The 21,772-nt window shown below is 35.2% G+C and overlaps 1 long non-coding RNA gene across 2 annotated transcripts in view; it reads left to right on the forward strand.

The window, feature by feature from the left end:
* LOC113458771 (uncharacterized) overlaps window positions 1-19,227 on the forward strand; it is a 47,686-nt gene extending 28,459 nt beyond the window's left edge. For both annotated transcript variants that reach the window (XR_012580636.1, XR_012580635.1), the window contains exons 3-5: window positions 7,110-7,158; window positions 8,001-8,101; window positions 17,165-19,227. This is a non-coding gene — a long non-coding RNA (uncharacterized LOC113458771). The remainder of the gene's footprint in view (window positions 1-7,109; window positions 7,159-8,000; window positions 8,102-17,164) is intronic.
* The last annotated feature ends 2,545 nt before the right edge of the window (window positions 19,228-21,772 follow it).

Here is a 21,772-nt window from a genome sequence, read left to right on the forward strand (position 1 = left end):
GCCTCATTCCTGTGCTTGCACTGGACTGTGCTGTGCTTATCTCCAGGAACAAGAACAAGGATGTTTGTCCTGGAGAAATGCTGCCTGCCTCCACACAGCCCCTTCTCCAGCCAGATCTTGTTCTTTCCCACAACAATCCTTTGTTATTATCAGCAATCCTTGGTTGTTATTACCAACAGTCCATGATTGGCTTCATATCCAAACCTATTGGAATTTGGGACATGCACATCAGCCTCTTATCTTCTGGGCTTCTACACCATTGCAGATTGTCTGCCTCTTTTTTCACATGATCTTTTTACATCCACACTGTTAAATAATGGGATCTCATTACTTTCCTTGGGACTTTTAGGCATGGGGAAGCTAGTGTACCTTTCTTCTTTTATGTATTTAATTTAAATTGATTTTACCTGGCCTTGATAGATGTAGAAGGAGAAGAAGTGCACTTACATTCAGAAAGGGGCTTGAGGATGGAAAAAATTTGTTTCTTTCCACAAAGAGGCTAGAGATCCTCTGTGGGCATTTTATTTTTTGCTCCATAGAAGCTTCCATGTTGATAAGAGCTTTGGGCAACCTCAGGATTAGGACTATGTCTATGTCTGGAAAACAGAAGTGTACACACATGAGACTTGAATAGGAGGATGGCTTCTTATTAAATCCTGCATTTTTAGTATAAATGTATTAACTGAATGGGGGAGAATAACAAAGTTACTGCTCAGTAAAGAATGTCAGGTCATATATGCTGGTTGAGACTGTGTGAGTCTATCAAGATATCCAGTGGAAACTTCAGTGCAAAGGAAATTGTTAGCCCAGTGTGAGATGAACACCACTGCCTACAGAATTAGGGTTTATATATAGCCAAGGAAAAGGTTTGCAGTAGTCATGTGCATTCTCAATTCTAAATTAATTCAGCAACTCCCAAGGAAATTACCTCCATACTATCATAGATGTTTCATTTAATATTTCTGCTTGTTTTCAGCAGTATCAGGAACATATGGAGATGTTGGGAAGTAAAATGAGCAAGAAAAAACCAATGTTGGAATATTTGTAGTACAGTGTTATAAATTGTTGTTATTCCTTTCCTTTGGTTGCTCCATGGGGAAAACTGGTGGTCTCATCTCTCATCTTCATTTAAGAATTATTTATGGGGAATGATTCGTCCCACCTATTGTAGATGCCTGTTGCAGAATGGGATCATTCCCTCTCACAAAGTTCCTCTCCCTCTCTTCAGTGGCTAGATAAAACTGAGATAACTGATTTCAGCTATATAGAGCTTTTTTGATGACCAGTTAGGCCACACAAATCCTGGCTTGGAAGGGATTTGTTTTTAATGGAACCACTACAGAAATAGACAAAAATTATTATAAATGAGGGCAAATTTGCATGTGAGAAGAACTTAGAAAGATTGGGATCAGTCATCTTAAATAAGAGATGAATTAGAGCAAGCATGATTAAACTAAACAAAAGAGAGGATGTTAAAAGAGTCAAAAAACTCCAAAGTAGAACTTATCTTCTGTTGTAATAAAACTACAAACACCTTGTGAAAAAAAAATGCAGTGAGGCTTGCACAAACACAAAATATGTTATATAAATTCTAAATTCAGTAGTAGTTGAAAAGGGCTCAGGTCTTTTATTCCTATGATTATAAGTTATATTAAGTAGATTTTTACTTAGGTGAGAAAATAGGAACACTTAGAGTATAAGGGAGCCACATACCAATGAGCACTGGGAGGAACAGTTGTCTCTAAATGCCTGTGTCCATTCTTAGAACTATTGACATGTACTAGTATATTTTCTTGAAGTAACTGCCATTGGTAACTGTCAAAGGCTGGGTACAAGCTAAACCAGTGATTTGGTGTGGCAATTTTTGTGTTTACATTCTTTGTTTCAAATGAGAATACGTTAGGTCAAAGGGAAAGCTAGTTCATTTCAGATGCCGTGCAAATGGTTAGGTTTGGCATTAAATCCTCTAGTGGTGTTAGAGGATGCAGTTGTACCCGAACATCAATCCATAAAATGTGAAGTAGCTTTCCATGGATTGCAGTAGGAATGCATGAATCTTGCAAAACTCTGAAGTGCCAGTGAAAACTTACACTGAGTCTAATCAGATTCTGGTTTTGAAAACATCACCCTGTTGTTTTTACTCTTTCCTACTACCTTTCTTATCTATTAAAATCATGGTTATTAAAATCCAAATGCATAACAAATTACAAAATCTCATATGAATGCCAATGTTTTAAAAAGAGGTCGTGTTGACATTTTGCTTTTCTAATTCTGCATGAAAGAAAATGATCACATTCTTCCATTTTATATAAAGCAAAAGTTCTGGGTCTAAAACTCAAAACTGAATCTTTAAAATAGTATTACTGTTAATGCATAGTTTAAGAAATTGGCTATGTAAATCTGAAGGTAGAGTTTTACCTGAAGGTGATAGGTTTAGCAAGTGAAGTACTAATAGAAATCTATTATAGCTGTGTCTCTGTGCTTCAGCTAAGAGCTACATACTAATTCCAGCTGTTCTTAACACATGGTAGCATTAAGAACCTGAGCTCTGTGATGTTTACTCTTTCCTTAATGTAGCACAGTAACTGATATTCGTTTCTATTTTTTCCATTGGTTTTATTTTGTTCTTTAAGGAAATTGTGTTATGGTTTGAAAAGTAGTGTTGAATGCTGTCCTCCCTAGATCACATACACTATTATAAAAAAGAAGTTGTATTAGTTATAAATATTTGGTAACCTGTATACAAAGCAGATCTTAGAAGTCAGGCTTAATCAAGTCTTGCTGTGCTAGTTGCTTTAGTGGCATTTTTACGAGTTTTCTTCTTCAAACTGTTCTTTTAGACTGCAGGCAAATCTGATTAAATTGCAATGTTGGTTCTGTGTTTATTCAACCACTAAGGAGCATCTGGTTAAAACATTTTATAACAATTCACAGTAGTAGACAAGTTTCTCCAAAGTATTTCAAAATTGAAATTGAAAATGTAAAAGCGATCTCAGTAAAAACTACTTGATAAGAAGGTTACACAGTAATTTTCATGGTCTTTTAAACTGTAAGAAAAGGAGTTCCCTGTAGTGAGTGATTTCTGAAGTGTGTTCTGCTGCTCAGCATGGAGGAAGTGGTGTTAATGTTCCATGGAGCAACGCTTACAGTTCCTGCAGCCCTCAGGCCATGCCACACCTGCCTTTTCTCTTGGGCTCCCTCCCAGTCTGTGAGCAGCAAGGAATCCAGCAATAGGACAGGAAGATTGTGCTTAGCCCAGCATCCTCAGTGGGTCCTTGAAACTCCCTCTTGAGCCTTTTCCTGCAGTCCAAGTCAGAACTGTGTGTGTATTCCTGTGTCACCTGCTGCACCTTCAGTGTAGGAACCACAGCTAGGATTTAATTTGAACGTATCAGTGATGTGCAGTCAGTACCACTCCCATGTGTAGATATCCTCAGCAAGAATTGATTAAGCCTGACTTCTAAGATCTGCTTTGTATACAGGTTACCAAATATTTATAACTAATACAACTTCTTTTTTATAATAGTGTATGTGATCTAGGGAGGACAGCATTCAACACATGGTATACTTTTCAAACCATAACACAATTTCCAAAATAAAACCAATGGAAAAAATAGAAATTAATATCATTTACTGTGCTACATTAAGGAAAGAGTAAACATCACAGAGCTCAGGTTCTTAATGCTGCCATGTGTTAAGAGCAGCTGGAATTAGTATGTAGCTCTTAGCTGAAGCACAGAGCCACAGCTATAATAGATTTCTATTAGTACTTCACTTGGTAAACCTGTCACCTTCAGGTAAAACTCTACCTTCAGATTTACATAGCCAATCTCTGTGACATGAGATCAGAAGCTACAAATCCTTCCCACATCTGATGCTATGAACTTGCCACTGCCAAGGACTGCATTGACACACTCATGTAAGACTCTGTGAGTCATGAAGACTCTGGGATCTGTTCAAGTGCTCCCTTTTCGTGTGTTGCTTCTTTTGTAGGTCTTCATGTTACTGTGAAAGTTCTGTTGCTGGAAGTGTGATTTTCCTCATCATTACACTTCTTTTCTAGCTGAATTGTAGCATTCTGGAATACTGTTGCGGACAAAGTGAAAAGCTCTTCAGAATAGCTGTTCTTAAGGGATTAAATGATTATCATCTCTGTCGCGTTTCTTTCATCTTATAATCAACCTCAAGATGGTACTGGATAACTCAGTTTGAAGTGATTAGATATTTGAATTAGAAAGTATTTGATCTCCTTTTTAACTGTGTTTAAACAGGTGTATTTCTTTCCATTAATGTTAATATACTTCTGGTTCCTTATAACTATAATATTCCCTTACTCGAATATTTGAGTGACATTTAGAGTATAAATCTATCTAACAGGAACTGATATACTAGGGAAAAAAATATCACACTCTCTTATTTACATAGATACTAATAAATACAAACAAGAAATTACAAAATGTTTCTGTACCTTAGGTAATAGAGAATGAAAACTTAATGTTTCAGAGAAGGCTTAATGGGAGACAGGACCTTTCAATTAAATAATCACTAGTTTTCAAAAGCTTTTATTACATTGTGATTATTTAATTGTTACTGTTTCTAACATGAATTGATTACAGAGCAGTTTTTATTGATAAAACCAATATTTTAGTTAATATTGTACAGCTTCCATTTTGGTAATTTGTACAGTGTTGCTAAGATCCATATGTCCCTGAAAAAATTTCAATTTATATTCATTCTTTGCTGAATATGGTGTTTCTGGATTTTCAGTCCTTTAAAAAATTTAATCTTTGCACATGAGATGTGACATAAGAAATTCAGTTTTTTATATAATCTTAAATATATTACTGTCTAATAAAAATGAAATGGTATTATTAAAAATGCCTAACACATGCATTACTTTCTTGGTCTGTTAGGCATTTACAATTCTGTCTCACTGAAAATAAATTACACTTTGGTTCTCAAGCCTTTTAAGTGTTTTCAAAATTTTTACTATACTTCCTAATATTTTGAGTTTTTTCCTGAGGGTTTCTAAAATACCTTGTGCTCATCTGTAGGATTTTTTTTACAATTGGATTAATCATCACTGACCTGGAATATCAGGATTCATGTAAGACAGGCAGTGCCACTACATTTGGAAGAAACAGTGAAAACAGTGAATTCTCTTATATTTGGATATTTTTATGTACTTTGTTATTTTTGTAGCTGAGTCATTTTCAGAACAAATAGGGGTAACACTTAAGTGTGATTCTATTGTCCTTCAGTGGCTCCTATTACAGCAAGCAAAAACTTGCTGTATTTTTGTGAATTTGTTTCAAACTGCTGTGTTGCTATTATTACTACAAAAGAGCTAGTTGCTGAGATTAAGATCCAAAAATGTGCATCTAGTACTCAAAAGCAAGAGGTCATGCTTTGGATGTTAGGCACATATTCAACATTCAACTTTTTAAACTATTGTCTCTCAAATCTCTATCTCCAGCAGAAAATAAGTTTTGTCATTAATGGAGCCGCAGGTTCTCAGTTGATCCTTAGGTATTCTGCTCCTGGATTATTGGACAGACAGAGACATCAAACTTGGCCCAGTATTTCATAGGAGCCAGTGCAGAAGGTGAAAGCAGATTTGAGCTGCAGAGGAAATGTGCTGCTGTGTTCTGTACTCTTTTGAGTTTCTCTAGGGCTAATGGCTCCATGCCCAAGATATTCAGCTGTAGTCCAACTGAAAGGTGACAAAAGTATGTACTACAGAGGCCAAATCATCAACAGTAAAGTTTTTTGTACCTGTTAAAAATTTTTGTACCTGTTTCATTGTCAGAGATGTCCAGGATCAGTTCTAAGTGTCAGACTGACTTGTCTAAATGGGGTTGTGTAATATCATCCAGTTGGTACTGTGCCAGAAGCTCTTTGAAGTGTTTCTTCCAGCTACTAAGTGTAACTTATCTTTTCCTCAGTTTCTGTTTCCACTTTCTGCTTTTTATCCATGAGCTCAAGTACTGAGCAGTCTACATAGTGTTTTCAGTGGAGTTCATGACATCTTTCTAGTTCTTTCAGTATTTGTGTATTTTAAATATATTTGAAGAAAAAGGCAACCACGAGGAACATTTTCCTACTGCTCCTCTCTGCTTATGACTCTCTTGAAATAAACTGTTTCAAAACAGTCAGCCTCTTTTACATGCTGTTCATAGTTCATTGGCTGTGTCAAATGTTTTAGAGAGGCTGAACAAAAAAGAGGGGGGAGACTCCAGTGCTCTTAATGTGGATTGTCTAACAGTGACAGTAATGCCCTTTCTAGCCCATGTCCTGAAATAAATTCAGATCATGACAGGTGCTTGGTAGTACCCAGTTGAAAGTGTAGGCAACAAGAATGTAATAATTGAGATCTAGCAAGAATATATTTTGAATGTGATGTTGGGTTCAGATGTGTGCTTATAGTGCTGTCTTAACTTGTGAAGCTCAAAGCATAAACTCTGCTGCAACGTGGCAGCTGCACAGCAATGAGCAGATGTGCATTTGAAAGCATGAGAACCAAGCAGGCTGTTCACAAAAGATAAGCATTTAAGACAGTGAGAAAATTAGTGTTCATCAAAGAGGACATTTGCCACTTCTTCCAAAGTTTGCACCATGGGTTTGCAGCCTTGGACAAATAGGAGAACTCAACTGACCACCTCTCAGCCTATTCATGTGCCCATGACCTTCAATACTCAACTTTTGATCTTTTTATAAAAACAGGATCCTGTGTCACAGAGTATCTACTTTGTCCATTCTAGAGCATTGTCTCAAAAATGACTTAGAGGAATGAGTATTGTACCGCTAGCAAGACTCTAGCGGTATGTGTTCTTTTACAGAGCACACATTTTATTTGAATCTTTTCATATCTGATTCTACCTAGCTTGCAAGATCTGAGAGTGCAGCTTTAAATAGTAAGGCTAAACATGAAATATATATGTGTGTGTGTGGTTTTTTCTTCCTAAAGTCTGCAAGTCAGCTAGAGAATAGTATTTTTTTTCAGTACTAGAATAAAATATATTAAGATGTAAAGGAGGCAAAAATTATACACCATCCAGCTACACTGAATTCAGTTGCTTGGTGATGTTTAAGTATTTTCATTTCTCCAGGGAACATGGGGAGATTGCAGGTGATCCTCTGCTCAAACTGGAGCTTTAGGTGGGTACATGCCCTCCTCTGAATCTTCCAAAGCTGGGTGAGCAAGGTAAACAGCTGTCATACAGTGGGCCCTGGGCTCAGCAAAGTGATGTCTAATGAGCAGACCTAAAGATCTGGCAGCACTGAAAAGCAAGGTGACCATTTGCGTTTTTGAGTTTAAGGAAGTTTTAAACTAAGTTCCAATTTAGACAGCACTTCAATGTACTAATCTACGCATCTATTTTTGATTAGATTTGTTGGTGTCTTTTCTTATAGGTATGTGCTCATTTCTTTCCCAAGTTATGTCTGTTGTATTTTATAGTTCCTTGTTAAATGTAACCTCAGGCTTGACTGGAACTTTAAGACAACAGCAGTAGATGAATACTAATTATAAAAATAGTTAACTATGTAAACCGTGAAGTAAAGCATTTCATGTTTTCAAATAAATCTATTCAGAAGAGATAAAAGGATAAAAAAAATTAAATACTTTATATATATCTAAGATTTGCTTTTTAAATTCCTTTTTTTCCCCTCATCAGGCAAGTTAGTACCACGGAACAAATAGCCAGTCTCTGAATCAGCCTCAGGGCTTTTACTGAGTAATTAAAAGCTCTGAAGTTAGTTAGACATCTAGCTCTCAGCAAGTATGATGGATTTAAAGCAGTTCCACTTCATGAAATGGGAAGAACTGAGGAATTATATGTTCTTTTGACCTAAGTATAGTGATTAGGATTTATTTAAATATTTTAGCTTGAATATTTGTACATTATAGGCCATATTGTTTAACTCTTTTTCCTAAACATTTTTGGTTTATTCTTAATTTTATCTCCTCTTAACCTTTGTTTCTGGTTCTTGTTCAATAGCTCTTTGATATTAAGTAATAACTCTGTGGACCTACACTATGGTCATGTCAGAAGGGCCTGATGGGAACAGGAATTTCTATTTCCGGATGATTTTTTGGCAGGTAAGGTTTCTGCATCACCTAATATTTCAAGTACTCTTTTTAAAGAACAGATACCAGGATTGAAGGCAGTATTCCAGTGCTGGTGTTACACAGGGCATTTTACATCTGCAGCATAAATAACACTTCTACCTTATTTGTGTAACTAAAAATGGGTTCACTCTTTATGTCAACATAAGATTCTTAAAAGGTCATTTTCCCAGTAAGATTCCAGAGTTCTGTATGGTCACCTTTCTATGACAAATCTTGCGTTTGGGACAGATTTCTTTTTCCCAGCCTTCTAGTTTTCACTCTACAAGAAGTATTTTGTTTGAACAGGCAAGTTTAATGCACAATTCAGCCTATTGTATCCAAGTACCATGCCTTCCATGTTACATACTATTGCATCATTCTCTGACTGATCCATAACAAATATTTTTGTATAACATGATATACAAATGATATATGATATAACATTTTATCATTAAACACTTATTATATTCTATATTACACATTAAATATTGCCTAGTAAGAATTATAGAGTGTATTATAGATTATGTGGTACATAAAATTATATTATTAGATATTATTATACTCCATATATTATTAGTTCTACTGAATTCCAAATCAGGGATTAAACTATTTATTAATGATATTGTTCCAACAATTGCTCATTAAATAAATCCACCAGAAGCACACATTTGGTGGTGGTTCCCAATGGCAATTCTTTCTTGAGCTCTGCAAGGCATTTCTTGTTTTGCCTATAAAACCTGGAGATCCTTGTGGATTTCAGTAGATCTGATCTAAGGGTCAGAAGAGTAAGAGCAAGTAGTAAACAAGGCTCACATATTTATAGGTCATTTATAAGGAATTCAGAAAATAGGACCAGTTAAGAAAGAATTAAAATTTAATTCTTAAACTTTAAATTTGGCAGATCTAGGATGTCCAAGACTATTTCCATTGTTCAGAGAGAAGAAAACCAGGAAAGTACACCTCAATGGATAAGGTATATTGCAGGTGGAAAATAGGACATCAAGAACAAAGTGTATTATAGTTACTGAAAGCAGTAGACAGGCAGCACACTCATAAAAAAGGAGGGCAGTATTTATTACAGAGAAGAAATACCTGGAGGTAGTATATATTGTTGGTGGAGTTCTCCCCTGTTAATAATTCATTTGTTGTCCACTTTTCAAAATAATTGCAAAAAATCTGAACAGCGTTGAAGGTAAAGGGAAGTGCATTTCTGTCTTAAAAGTAATATAATTCTGTGACAATTTGAATGCTTCCTGATGTTCTCCTGCCTAGCTGAAACTTCTGACTGCCATTACTCTGATAGCAGGTGCTGTTTCAGGAGGCAAAACCAAGGGGGATCTTCATAATTTTTCTGTGTTTACTAAAGATCAGAATGGATATTCTCAACATTTAGGTTTTTAAAGAAGTGAAATTAATATATACATTAGTAACGAAGCAGCTGTGAAGCTCTGCAGGAATCCCACCAACAGGGAAGCAAGCAGGATAAGTAGAAAGAGCCAGCTGGTTAATCAGAAGAGAAAGCAGCTTGTTGAAGAAGCTGTCATATCAGAATCTTCAGTTGGTGGGTCATTTTGTCATTGCCAGGGACTCCTTACATTAAGTGTCATTTTTGCTGTCATTGCTCAATCAGGATGACAGCTTTGGTTCTAAATGGAGTGAAAATCTTGCCCCTAATTTAAATTTTTCCCTGATAATTTATTTAGAAATATCAAATAAATGGAAAAGCAGCAAAATTTGGATGTGCCAGATATAATCAATTTTTAACTCTGGATGTAAACTTTATTTTTAAACCGTCAAGATTATACATGTGGTCAATTTCTGCAGTCTCTAGCAATTGTTTTCAGGTTATTTGGTGGTGGTAGTTGTTTTCTGAATAGTTTTCATGTCATGAGTTTCTTAGAGTAATTCCAGCTGAAATACAACATTTCAGGTCTGGGTCATGATAGTATAGTTTAATGTATATATTTAAGTGATGTTTCTGCTTACTCTCTGGAATTACATTGTAACAATATGGAATATTTTTTTGAATCTGTTTGTTTCACAGGCTTCTGCTTTGAAAGTCTGAGAAAAGGTTCTGTTCTTTTAATTTCTGTTTCCATAAGCAGTTTGCATGTGAAATTTTTTTAAATGGGGGAGGGTGACTTTTTCCAGTTAATATTATTTATTTTAACAAAAAGGCAGTAAAGCAGTCATTTCTGCCTCGTGGCAGACAGACAACTTGGTATTCTACAGACATTTTGGCATTATTCAAGTCACAAGGAATAAAGTAAAAGAAGAACCAACAGTATGGGAGCCAAATATCATATATCTGTATTACTCGGAAGCTCAGTGCATCAAGGAGAGCTGAGAGAGTGTTGTAACAAGTGGCTCTAAAATAAAATGATTATTGAAGAAAAGGATGTCAGTACAAGGGTTAAATAGAATTTTCATTGAGTAGACAAACATGATTTGGAAAATTTTATCACTGGGCTGCATACAGTGAATGATAAAGTTTTAACAGGAAAGCCAGTTAGTTCCCTTGGAAATCGAATCCAAACTTTCTGACTGAAGCACAGGGAAGATAGTGTAAGAAATTGTGGAGAAGCTGTAAAGGAAAATTGCTGAATCAAAGGTAAGTAGCATTTCTTCAGTACTTTGACTTCATTGAAAATACAAGTTAGACCAAAATTTAACACAATTTGAAATTAGTGAAAAAGGTAGTAGGATTCTAAGGTCCTTTCTCCATGTGAAGTCACCATGGGTTTTCTGAGTAGGCTGCTCCCTATGACATTAAATTTAGATTGCATTGAATTATACTATGAGAAAAGGTATTTTAATTTAAAACAGGCTTTGGATTATCATGGACAGATTAGAAGAGTGAAAGGGAGGCATCATTATACTTGAAATTAGGCAAAAAAGAACTATGTCCAGAATCATACATAGAATGGTCAGGTTGAAAGGAACCTTGAAAATCATCTTGTTCTAACGCCTTGGACATGGACATTGACATCTTCCACTAGACAAGATTGCTCAGTGTTCCAACCAACCGTGCCTTTAACACATCCTGAGGTGGAACATCCACAACTTCCTGGGACAACCTGTTCCAGTGTCTCACCACCCTCACTGTAAAGGATTTCTTCCATATATCTAACCCAAATTTCCCCTCTTTCAGTCTGAACACATTACTCCCTGTCCTGTCACTACAGTTTGTGCCACAGAGTTCACCTCTGACTTCCCTGGAGGCCCCTTCAGCCCCTGGCAGGTTGCTCTGGGGTCTCCACACAACCTCCTCTCCAGGCTGAGCAGCCCCAACGTTCCCAGCCTGTCTTCACAGGGGAGGTGCCCCAGTCCACTTCTCCACTTCTCTGGACTTGATCCAACAGTTCCATGTCCTTCTTATTTGGGAGAACCAGAAGCAGAAACACTTGTAAAAAGGACTCCAGGCCTAAATCATCTATAGCATTTGAAATGTGGAAAATATTTAATGAGACAATAAATGTATTGTGAAAGCAACAAGGCAGTACTGCTGAATGGCTCATAGTACTCAAAAGCAGTTCAGATACAATCTAGCATGTTAATTCAGGAAACTGCACTCCTTAGCAGTTTCCTGAAATAATTTAAAGAAAATGCACAACTTTTCTTTTCTTACTGTATACACCTAAATAATGAGATAGCAGGGAACTTGATATATATAGATTTTGGAGAATTATGATAGAAATATTTATGAATGCTTAATCTCATTTGCATTACTACAATAAATAGGGAGAAAACTGCTATTCATGGCATGTCCTAAAAGCAGGGAAATGTAAATTGCAGGGAAATCATGATTTGAAGACCCGGCCTGTGTGCTTGGCATGCTTCTGTCTCTAAACCAGGAGGACTAGTATATAGTATTGCTGAGCCTTTAAGTGTGGAAAAAAAATATGCACAATTAAGAAAATCACTTATTTCATGGACTGCTGCAGAAATAATTTACTTATACATATGGTATAATATCTTGTTATACCTTCCTCTGCTTAAAAAATGGTTGTTAAATAGCAAAGTTTAGAAGGCCAGGTATTATGCCTTTACATGTAGGCATTTGAAAAATTGCACTGTGTGTGGAAGGTAGGGGCCTCTGTAACTTGTTGTTTCTTATAATACTTCAGTTAAGTAGGAACCAAAAGTTTTTAGAAACAAGCATAGGAAATTCCTCTGATTTCAAACTCTATGACTTCTAAAGAGAAAGTAGTCTTTTTGGATTTAGTTATGGTAACTTGTAATGCTGTTTTACCCAATTTAAATGTATCACTATGGGTTTTAAGTCATACATTAGACAAGAAATTATTTGGAAAGCCAAGTAGCCATTTCTATGACTTTTAAAGCAATAGTCTTTTTGTTTGTTTAGGTTTTTTTGAGTAGTAACCAAAATGAATCATTACTCACGTGGAAATGCTGTGAGAAAGAACCCTGACATTTTCATTCTCATTAGTATATCCCTTATGTTATATTTGTCTTCCTGTATGTAATTTATGTGATATATATGACATTTTCTCCTCACGGGTGTCTATAAAAACTTCTGCCTGCATAAAAGACATTAAATGACAACTTCCTTCCCAAGGTCAGCTTCAGTTTCTTAAAAGTCAAAGTGAGTAAAGTCTTTAGTAGTAAAACTAATGATTGCTAAGAATGTTTGCATAATGGTGAAATCTTAAGCTAGTTTGAAGTTACCTTCTTCACTTGTAAATATCTGGTGTATGGGCATGGCATCAGAAATCTGAGCACAGTTTAATTTATCCTGGCTCTTATTTGACTTTAGAGATTTGTCCTACTGAGCAAAGCTGTTGAAAGCCAACTCAATGGCAGTCTCTGCTGGCTCTGCACTGCATTCACTGCTCTTCTTTTTAAGTAATAGAAAAGATTGCTTCATTCTCTGATTACCACTTAGGACAGATACTGAATTATCCAGATAAATGTAGAGTAGAATTGCAGTCTCTACTGTATATTTTGGCATGTTTTATACTGATATGGATTAATGAAAATGTATTATTTATCAGATAAATACAGTATATTTCTAACTGCATGAGTAAGAGATAGTGCCTGTAAGAGAGTCTTTCCATACAAAAAGAAAAATATTATGGCCAAGTTCTGTATTTATGCTTTTATTTCAGGAACTCGAAGATCTGACTGTATGTAAATTGTTGTGGGGTTAGCTGGAAAAAAGCTGAAGTGACTGATGAATATATGCAGCTGTTTTTAAAATAAAAGGCTAGGCTCTATTTGAATGTGCATTCCTTTCTAATAAGTACTTATTTCAGTGAACTAATAAACATAAAACTTCAAAAGGCAGCTTATATTAAGCATCAGTCTTTTAGGTTATTCATTTACTCCATTTGGATTTATGGTTAAAATATTCCTGTCAGAAATAAAGTGCCATTTATCTAATCCAGTTTCCTATGAAAATACACTTAGGTGATTTTGGAAGACTTCAATTACCTAATTGTATGAGAGAATAATTTATATCTCACAGTCAGTAACTTGAGATGCTGATTATTAATCAATTTTCAGTGTAAGATCAGACAACCTACCCGAGGCACTACATACCTTGAAATATCTCAGTATATTTTGCTAAGAGTGTCAAATGAATAGTGACCTGTGAAATAAAGATCAATATGCTGTGACATAGTATTTTCATAATCACAGGGATGAATTTATCATTTGCTTGAGCTAAATGAAAATGAAAATTTAACACTCCAAGGCCATCTCGCTTTCACATTACTTTTGGCAATATTCCAAAAATCCATGACTTTTAAATAAATGTAGCATTTCTTCAGATCACAGCAGCTAAGTACTTATCAGTTTATTTGTCATTTCCTTATCACCCGACATATTTTGCTAATCTCTGCTGAAAGGCTGTTCAGAAAGTGACTCTTAATTCAAAGAGTCAGTTAGTGGCTTTCAGGGTGTTGAACAAACACCATGTGAAGTTGAGGGCCATTTTTCAAGAGCAGCTTCTAAACATTAAACATGTGTGTCCTGGTTTATTTATAGCTGTAACTCAGATACTTTGTGTGAAACCTTTGCCTTCTGAAAATGAATGGCAAAACTTCCATTAACTTCAGTTTAGCCAGGTTATTAGCATTAACTTCTAGAATGCTCATGAAGTGATCTTCCAGTGCTAAATTCTGAGAATTCATTGCAATATTTAAAAAACCAAACTTTGCTATGTTGTTATTATGCAATCACTCAGGTATTTAAGTCTGTAATTTTTGTTTGAATGATCTGAACTACTTGTGAATAGCATAGATTATAACAATTTTTTTGTTAAAAAGTTCTTCAGTGGTTGATCTTTAAACACAGATGCATTTTATATACTCTGACACATAGAGTCACTGAGAAGGGCACTTCAGCTATAAAGAGCATCAAATCACTTACAGGTTCAAAACAAATAAGAGGTAGTACTTAATCATAGAGCAGGTGTTCAGGCCATGGGCTTCACAACAGTTCAAAAAGCTGTTAGACACATTAATGCAATAAATATACATCACAATGACCTGCAGACATCCATGTGTGGTTTAGAGACTCTTGAATGTACCAAGGGAAGGTAAATAAAGGAATTATCACTTCCTAGGCCCCTTGGTAAGTTACCTTAATAGCCCATCAACCTCTTTTTTAAGTTCAGTTTTTCTACCTTTGGCTTCAATTTGCACCTATCTGTATGTCATTCCCTGTAAGGATAAAAAGATATTTAGTATCCAAAATACATTTCCTAAAGAGATACTTAAAGTGTTGATTTGAATGCATCAGTCCTTCAATCTTTTCAACCTCTTTTTTTTTTTCCCCCCACAGATTATTTTAACATGCTAGGCATGTTTTTTGGAAGTTGAACAGTTGCTGTTAATTTTTTTTCTCAATTCTTCTAAGTTCCTCAGTGTCCTTCTTGAAGTACAAGCACCAGAAAACAGACACAGTAATTCCTTCCTAATTTTCCTAACACTGTATTCTGAAATAAAATCACTCTTGCATTAGATTTAGATATTATCCTGCTTATATATTCAAGGATTGTATTCACAGTCTTAGGTAAAGCATCAGAGTAGATGATCTTCATTTGATTACTTTCTATGACTCCTCAGCCTTTTCAGTTCCTGCTTCCAGTACAGCATCTCCATCTTGTAATTATGACCTGCATTCATCCTTCACTGATGAATAAACTCACATTTCTTTTTATTAGGATATATGGTATTTTAAAGGATCCTTTTCATCAAGGAACTGTCTGACTGGTCTATCTCCAGCTATCATGTTTTCTCTAAAGATTTGAATAAGGGTGGCCACATCTCAAACCTGAAAAGCAGTAGATTGTTGTCATGTTTTAGTCTTACACCAGAGCCAACAATGAGCTCGAGGAATTTAATTTCAATATTTCTGTGATGTCAGGCTGCCATTCCATGTTTATGGCCATGTAAGGTTCATCACTGCACAGTGAGGCTTGAACTTGGTCTGATCAAGTCTATTTCACAGGAGGTTAATAGTTCATTGTAGTGAAATTAAGCACTAGTACAGACTGTTTATAGCCAACAGATGAGAAGAATCTTACCAAACAATGTTAAAAGTTCAAAAAAGACGGGAAGTTGATAGTTTGGGGGATTTCTGAAATAAATGAAGATTAGAAATATTTATTGAAGGAGAAAATAATGAAATTTTAATGTAAGTAGGACTTCTTCAGGGAAAAGGGAAGGATATAGTGCAAATTGAATTTCTGCATTTTGGGCTGTTGTGTGTAGGTTATTTTCTTGAAATGTTAGTAGATTTTTCTCAAGGGTGTTTTGGGTTAAATAGGACATCCTATCCCTTTGTGTAAGGCTTTGTTGAAAACTGAATTACCAAACTACTTCTTCAGTAGTCTGAATTTCTTTGAAACTTCCAGAGCATCCAAAGGATAATAGAATGTGCCTCTGCTAAAGAGCATGGATCATTCTGGAATTTTCAGTTTTCTTATGTAGAAGTTACATCCCATTTTGCATGCTGCAAGATAGCAGGAATGCTGTCATTCAATGCTAATGGTGATGGCAAAGTTGGCAGCACTGTAATTCTAGCAATGTTTGTATCATCTGTAATAGTTGACAGGAATAATAATAATTTTTGAATTAAGTTATTAATAAAACCTAATTATTAGTTAAATTAATTGAATTATTATGAATTAGATTATGAATAAAGCTATGGTCTGGACATTGGTATAAACCAATGAAATATTTTTGTAAATGATGAATGAATGTTGAGATCCAACAATTAATCAGTTTTTAAAATAATTTAACTTTTCTATAAATGTATTGCTAGTAGAAAAGCTATGGAGAACTAAGACAAATACCTTACAGAATACCATTAATACCATTTTGTCAGCCTAATTTATCACTGCATCAAACAATAATGCCAGGTGTATTTAATAAAACTTAGCCCTGTGTGCTAATGTCATTAATTGAATTGCTGTCTTCTACCAGCTTCTGCCTCAGAAATAAATATTAACAGCTTTTACTCTTCAGAGACCTCTTTGACTATTGGAATATTCACTTTAGGATATAATAACATACAAATTAGCTTATTTTTCTTACAGCCGCAAGGAGTAGGTCTTCTGTTAACATAATCTTTGTTTCAACATAAGCTTGCAGCATGTGGAAGGTCATGGGGCACTTGGGGAAATTTTAAATGTCAGCTTGACCTATGTTAAGGCCTAGAGGTCTTGGTTTGCATGCTGTACTATGAAACTCTGTGGGTCTCTGCCACAGGTGATTGAATTTGGGGAATTAGGCATGAGGTGTAGGATCTAAATTAGTGTTAGAAGTGTTAAATTTGCACAGGTCATACTGTAATTAACTTTTATCTCCTGTTGAATATATGTCATGATACTTTTTTAAAAACTGACTCCTCATATAGATGCACTACACAAAAAACTTCTTTTACTTCATTATTTCTTTGTACAGAATTCAAATTTTAGGACTCTTGAGCTCTTCAAAAACAATATTGGTGTTGGATAGCTGCAGTTAAGTATGTCTGTTTTGCATAGTCTTTTGGGTTTTAAACACCAAATCTCTTCCCCTACAGAGAAGTCAATCGGGATTCTGATGGCTGCATCAGCTTCAAAGAGTTTGACTCTGCAATGAAGTATGGACAAGATGAAGTATCACTAGTGTACTTTGCCTAAGGAATATTTTCTGGTAAAAAGACAAAGTGAAAACTTCAGATCTCAAGATATTTAAAAATCAATGAAACTTCATTTGTTTCAGCCAGCATTTTAAGAACTTTGACTGTAAGTGTAGCTCTGAAGAGCAGCCTTTGAAGATTTACTGTTGACAAGTTGGGTGTATTAATTTACATGTGTATATGTGTGTTGAATGCTTAAAATTTTTGAAATCTCAATTGATTCACAATCACACTACTTAGGAACTGGAACTCTGTACTTTTTCTTTTTGACTTAACAGACAAAAAAAAGAGTAATTATGATTTCAAGTTACTGTGAAATTTACTTGTTCACTCTTTCAATAGACCAAAATATTTCACATGTATAAAAACATGTAGACTGAATTTATGGTAGAAAATGCCTGTTGATTTTGGTTTTTTTTATCAGTAGTATATTTGTCCCCCCTTTACTGTTTTATGTACATATATATTGTTCTTGTTTATATATTACACATTGTTTTTAATTTAACATTTATTAGTTAATTAGCTACATTATTTAGTTCTGAAAAATTACCAGGAACTGTGCATGTTAGGAAGCAAGCATAAATATTAGCTTTTTTGTTGTTGTTGTTTTTTAATACATTTTAAAATAATTTTTTTAAGCATGGACCTCAGTCTTGCAGACTGAAAATTCTGTGTATTCAAACCTCCATCTGACTTTTAGGGAAGAATTTGGAGATCTACAGATGATTGGGAAATTCTGTCACTAGCAATTCCCAATAGTTGAGGGACAGTGTAAGGTAGAAGCTTTGATTGGTTATGAAGTTTTCTTTGCCTCTCTCTCCCTCTCTCTCTCTCTCTCTCTGTCTCAGTCTCTTCTGTCCAGTAAGTGGGAGATGTTCTTACCTGCTGTACCTTTATATACATCCATCCAAGCTGTGCTATAATGACAGAAATCTTTTTTATTCTATTTACTTTATCTGTGATCACTTCCTGCTATTGTCTCGTGTTCATATTAATAGTAACAGAAAATAGAGATTTCATTATGGGCACTGTCTCTGACCATATGCCACATGCCATGGCTTCATTTCTGTTTACCTGCCAGTTATTAAGTTGCTTATGGTAGAGATGTTTTTTTTAAACTGCCCAGGAGCAATCCTGTCCTCAAGAGAGCCTAGAGTCTGTAGCATATACTTAATACTGCTGAAAATAAACAGCAAAATAATAATAATGATCAGTAAGAGGAAGAGAGTACCAGTTTTACCCTTAAGTCAAGAGAGTCTCCAATTTTTTTCAAATTTCAGTGAGGCATTCCAGAGTACAATTTGCAGGTGAAGCATTTATACAATTATATCTATGTTTTCTGTTCCTGTTACATATATGTTTCTCTCTAGGTACAATGAAACTGGAATCTTTCTCTTTTATAAGGCAGGTAATATGCAAATAATGAGAGGAAGTTGGAAACATTGAGCATATCAGCAGATATATCTGATTCTGTATATAAAAACCAGGTACCTGCTAGATTAAATGAGCTGTAACTCAAATATGCTTTATGTGCTAATCAGTGGAAGCAAACTGGGGTTGCCTTTGAAAGGTAATGGTAAGACATGCTAATAGATTGGAGCTTTGCCTTAGAAATGCCATTTCCCAATAGATGAATGTTTCCATAAGAGAATCATCACCATAGATGTTAATTAGCAATATCATCACATGCTCTTCTGAGATGCAGGAGATTGAATTATTATCCCACAGGGATAGTTGCTACAGGTCTATGCACAGTCATGAGAAAATGTATGACAGTTTGCTGTGTTATTACTTAGACTGTATTTTTTTATTCAGTAGGCCTAAGTCTTTTGGTGCCCAGACCCTGTACCCTTCCTAAACACTAAATCCATGCAGTATTATTTTATTTTGATATATTATTTTATAATTATTTATTTTATAATTATTTATTATTTCACTTATTAAAAAATAATTATTTAGTTCATAAGGAGCAGTTAAAAATGCTATGGCCTCCTGTTTATATTTCTACTATACATATGATTTGTTGTCTAAATAGCTGACAAAGTATGTGGTATATTGTAAATGCATAATGTTCTGTTAAATATTTTACCAAACAGAAAGATCTTTGTATGCCTTTAATAGTGAGAAATGGATATATCTTGTATTTATGGGAAGGAACTCTAGAGAGGAAAGTGCTCTTATCTCCTTTATTTCCATATGTTCTCAAACCTCATTTTCTCAAGGACTTGAAAAGGTGCTATGGACTTGTATTGCTGAGTCAACATAAACTCCAGGAGAGGCCAATGACATTTTTTTTGCATGTTGGATTTTTTTTAGAAAAGAGCAGATCTATATTAAAGGATAAGTACTCTCATTTCTCTTCCTATGGGGACTGACAGAAAGGAACTGCTGATGACCACGGTGAAGTGGAACTGAGTAGGCCATGGTGACACTCTTCCTTTTGAACACTAAAATGGAAATTAATTACTAGCTACTGCTTGTCTGGGTTTTGGCTAGCAAACTGCAGAAACACTTCAGCCTTGGTTAAAATCAGATAAAATTAGGAATGACATTTATTAGGTGATGGCCTATTCTTCCTAATGGTTTGGGAAAGAAACAAAAGCAATAGCTACCCAGCTGTTGGGTGAAAGAGGCTACATGCTCCTCAATTTTTGTTTTCTGCTGCTAGTTTAGAGCTCAGCATCAAATGTCAACATGGAAGGTTTGGCAGAGCTAAGAGCTGTGATCAACTTTAACCTACAAGCCGCAACTCTGACAACTGAGTTTAACAAGAGTGATATAAAACAAGACTATTCACTCATTAGCAGGTTACATTCTTATCTGCAACATTTCCAACAGTGTCAGGACATCAGTGATGAAAGTGATATTGTCTGAGATAATAAAATTTTTTTGTTTGATTGCTGCCATCTTTGTCCCTGGGAGCCATAAGTGTCTGAACCTCCAGAACTGGAAACAAAGGAGTTGCAGTAGCTAAAGAGCCATTGCTCTCTAACAAATAGTTATTCATGTACCTTATGGAACAGGGGATGTTCAGGATTTACTTACAAGAATATTATACTGTCTTTTCAAAGTTGGGTACATTTCCTTTCTTACTACATAAACTTTTTCCTGTTTTCTGACACTTCATTTACTTAACAAACAGAATTTCTTTGTTAAAAGTATCCATTTAAAAAACATTTACTTTCCAAGTAATCATCTGTGATCATCTGTTTAAATTATTTTCAAATGTATACTTTATATGCTTAGCCAATTGTCATCATTTTATAGCAAATAGATCATATAACCATAAAATGTTATCAAAGTATATTTTTTTCTTCCCCTGGGGCTTCTGCAATTCCCTGTAGCTGTTGAAAGCTAATAATCTGTAATTTCCTTTCAAAGGATTTGGATGTTTAGATTTTTACCATGGTCTGTACAGACAGCAAAAAGGGAGTCTTTTAGTTTTAAACTGAAAGAGGGTAGGTTTAGTTTGTTCAGAGAAGCTGTGGGTGCTCCATCACTGGAAGCATTCATGGTCAGGCTGGATGGGACTTTGAGTGACCTGATCTTGTGAAAGATGTCCCAGCTTACGGCAGGGGGATGACCTTTAAATATTCTTCCCAACCAATCCCATCCTATGTTTCTATTATTTTATTTATTGAATGGACAATTGTAAAACTAGGGTCTTTGGGTAACATGGCACTCCTGATGGCCTGGCCAGTGTAATATACTGAAATCTGGGGGAGTTTTCACTGAAAAATAGTTCAGACAATTAAGTCAAATATCAAGATGGGCCATGCATTTTTTTTGACTTTTTCCCCCAGTCAAATAATATTTCATCCATTTATTCATTAATCAGAAGAATAAAAATAAATTAATATGTGCAGTATATCATAGAATAGGCAGTATTTCCCTATAAGGTTTCCAAAATAAAACTTTGTGTAAAGATAGTACATTAAGTTTGTGGCAGTGTTACTGTGTCTTCTATCTTTAATCAGCTGTGTGGGTGGTGGCTGACTAGTCAGAGTAAGTAGCTGACACACCAAATGTCACAGTTCAAAGAAAAGCTTTGGCATGACTCTCATTTACTATAATATATCAGCTTTACACTTCTCTGGCAATGAAATGCCATCTTAAAATCAGGATGAATTACAACTGCACTCTGTGTTCCTGCTTTGATTCCTTAACACTATTCTTTGGGAAGGCTGCCCAAAAGTAAAAAAAGAGTCAGGCTTGTTTGTTTAACATTTTGCATAGAGATTCCCAGTAACAATCTGAGTTGATACATTATACTATTGTCTAAAAGAAATAGTAGTAACAATTGGGGGTTTTAATCATAGTTATTTAAGTATCCATATTTGAGCCTCTTATTTCCAAGAGGTAAAAAATTAGTGATGACTTTTAAAAGAGCGCAGAGGTTGCATATGCATTAATATTTTGTCTCAAAGCAGTGCAGTTCTGAATGGAATCTCCTGATCTTTCCCACTTTGTGTGTTGGTTTGGTTTGCAGAGTCATTCTGGTCCTGCAAA

The sequence above is a fragment of the Zonotrichia albicollis genome, chromosome 6 (genome assembly GCF_047830755.1).
Source record: "Zonotrichia albicollis isolate bZonAlb1 chromosome 6, bZonAlb1.hap1, whole genome shotgun sequence".
NCBI lineage: Eukaryota > Metazoa > Chordata > Aves > Passeriformes > Passerellidae > Zonotrichia > Zonotrichia albicollis.